The sequence below is a fragment of the Tupaia chinensis genome, unplaced genomic scaffold (assembly GCF_000334495.1).
Source record: "Tupaia chinensis unplaced genomic scaffold, TupChi_1.0 Scaffold144010_1, whole genome shotgun sequence".
Taxonomy (NCBI): Eukaryota; Metazoa; Chordata; class Mammalia; order Scandentia; family Tupaiidae; genus Tupaia; species Tupaia belangeri.
In genome coordinates this window covers 1,784,939-1,788,335 of record NW_006203862.1, presented here as the reverse complement: position 1 = coordinate 1,788,335, position 3,397 = coordinate 1,784,939, and positions in this window count along the sequence as shown.

The window sequence follows — 3,397 nt, the reverse complement described above, 5'->3', positions numbered from 1 at the left end:
CGGTTCAAGACCAGAGAAAATGATTCTTATAGAGTTTTATTATCTTAAAGGTGCCAATTTCATTTTCATTTGAAACTAGAAGAAATAAGAACTGGTTTTAACTTTCACTTGGGTGAAGCACACTCTGTCAGCACACTCTGTCATTTGGAAAAAAGACAACAGTAATTCACCCACAGAATGCCCCTTGCTGGTGGATGAAGGCCAGATTGCTGCAGATGGACTTAGAACTCTATGCTCACAAAGAACTTTGCTGACAGTAACTAATTAATGCCCACAAGGCTGCAGTGAAGAAAGGTAGAAGATCTATCGAGTGTAGGGATCCAGTTGTCCTTGTGGCTGGCTTTGGTTCTGTGCTCCCAAAGACTCTGAGAATGACTGCTCTTCAAACTGCCAGCCATTTGAAAGTGGCTCATAACAAATACAGATGCTCCTTGACTTATGATGTGGCTATGTCCGGATACATCTATCCTAAGTGGCAAATTTCATTAAGTAGAGGTTGCACTGAATACGTCTAAGCTGCTGAACCATCATTATTTTAGCCTAGCCTATCTTCAACATGAACTATAGTTGAGCAAAAAATCATTTAACACAAAAACCCATTGTACAGCAGTGTCGACTATCTCATGTAATAATGAACACTGTAGTGAAAATGTAAAACAGAACGGTTGCAGAGGCACTCAAAGCACACCTTCTACTGACGGAGTGTTGCTTTGGCACCATCATAGAGTTGGAACAATTGTTAAGTTGAATCAAACTTAAGTTGGGAACTATATTTAATGAATGCCCACTGTGACTGGAGAGGTAGGTAAGTTGTCAAAAGGTCACAGAGTTTGGGTGAAGCCAAAATTTAAACCCAGGTCACCTTCTCTACCGCCCACTACTCTTAAAATACTCCAAGTGGCCTTTCAAGGGAGCATTTTCATGTATTTATTGTTAAGCTGATGGTGACAACATGTATTAGCGTTCTTTGAATTTATATAACTTATCTATGAGAATTAGATACAAAATGACAGACAGTGACAGAGACAGACATGACCTCTACCCCTACTGAAACATAAAGTAGTAAGTAGTGTGCAAAATCACTTGGGGTCAGCCATTTTTGGTTAGTAGTGGTGAGCAGCATATACTCCGCAGTTAGACAGATTGGACTCAAATCCGTACTTCATCACTTCCTAGCTGAGTGAGTTCAGGCAAGTCACTTAACCGCTTGTGTCTTAGATTCCTAGTTTATCAAAATTGAGGCTGATTATAGGACCTTGCTTCTGCGAGTGCATGGCACACAGTAAGCCCTGCAGAAATGTTTATAGTATACTCATTAAAAGACTTCTGCCATTGATTAATTTCCCCTTCCAAGTTTAGGGAAAGGCCTTGCTATGCCATAAAGTTCCCTCTATGGTCCATGAACAGTGAAACTGTCCACATCCATACTCATAGCCCTGCTATTCCCTATTTTTGATGGAATCACACACCACAATGATACTTGTGAGTCAGGGGGTTTGTAGATACTGTCCTCTGGAATACTAAGGGGAGGCTGGTCATTGATTTCTCTGTGGAGGGGCAAATCCGTCCTGAGTACACAGCAGATGTATCTGATACACCTTCTCTGTGCTCCTGGCAATCAGCACACAGCAGATGCCCAATACATCTATTCATTTACTGTGACTGGAGAAGCAGCTAAGTTGTCAAAAGGTCACGGGGTTTAGGCGAAGCTAAAATTTAAACCCAGGTCACCTACTCTATGGCCCACTACTCTTAAAATACTCCATGTGGCCTTTCAAGGGAGCATTTTCATGTATGTATTTATTGTTAAGCTGATGGTGACAATATGTATTAGTATTCTTTGAATTCATATAGCTTATCTATGAAAATTAGATACAAAAATTAATTTAACTTTAAACAGTGGTATCAAAATAAATTCTTTTAAAAAATGTGTGTATTTAAGATGGAGGTAACAGAATCTACAGACTCACATACCAATCCTGTCTAGTAAGGTGTCCACCCACACTGAAAATAGGTCTTCCCAAAACCATTACATCAGGGATCAAATTATACTACATGTACCCATGGGAGGTTCAAACCATAGCACAGAGATCTCAGAATCTCTGTAATTAAAACTTAGGTGGGAGTTGTACTACGGTGCAGCAGTTAAGCACTGTATGTAGAAAGCCAGATTCCACAGGGCTGGCCATCATTCAAATCCCAGCCCAGTGAGATATCTTGCAAAACACCCTGGGTGTATGTGTATCTAAAACCCACAGGATGGAGAAATAGAGGAAAAAGAGTTGCAGTGCAACCACACCCCACTGAGGGGTGCATTCTCATGCTCTCACTCTCTCTGGTAAGCATATGTACCCTTTGGCAATTAAAAAAAAAAAAAAAGCCCTTGACGGGAAGGAAAAGGGGCGGCAACTTTCACTGACCTCATTTTTATACTCATCACTTCTACTCTTTTCTTTTTTTAAAAGAATTTTTAAAAAAAATTTTTAACTTTATTTATTGAATTAGTTTAATTTTTAATTTGACCAGAGAGGAACAGAGTGAGTGAGTGAGTGAGTGAGTGAGTGAGAGAGAGAGAAAGCAAGTCACTGGGTCCAGGACTCAAACCGTGGTCAGCCATGTGGGAGTCCAATGCCCTTAGCCACCATGCCACCTGCCAGCCCCTCTTTTTTTTTAATTTTTTTTTTTCTCTAGGGAGCATGCGATTGATGGAGAGAGACAGAGAGAGATAGTGAGAGGAAAAGTGAGAAATCACCCCCTGGGAAAATGGTCACTTTGCAATCCCTTCTCCATTCTCCTCCTGAGATTTTGGGTATGCATGCAAACATACCTGGTATGATTTCTAAGCCACCAATTCTGGGACTTGAACCACCATTAAGCACTTGGGAGTTGAATGTCTTAACCACTACGCCACCCACTGGCCCATTTCCACTATTTCTTAATCAGTGATAAAAATATATTTTAGTGTTATAACTACCAGTTATATTATAATTACCTGTACCTTTGACCACAATCCTCATTAGGCTCTAAGAGTCTTAAGAGTTTCTCTTGTTCCCATTTTTCCTTCCAGAGTGCCTGGATCGGAGTCTGACAGATTGTTGAGTGCCGGTTAAAATAATGAACAAATGAGTGAACTAATAATGAATGCCTTCAAGCCTTTCCAGTTTTGTATCAATGGGTTCTCAAATCTGGCTGCATCTCAGGATTACTTCACAGCTTTAAAAAAACACAGATTTCTGAGACCCACCCCAAGAAATGTTGATTCAATAAATCTAGAGTTGAGAAATTTCTCTCTATGAAAAGTTCTGGATAATTGTGAGTAACAGTCTTCTTCGGAAATCATTGCTGTATATATAAATTGGGCTTCTGAACTCTTATAAAATCCCCTGCAGCTCTTGAA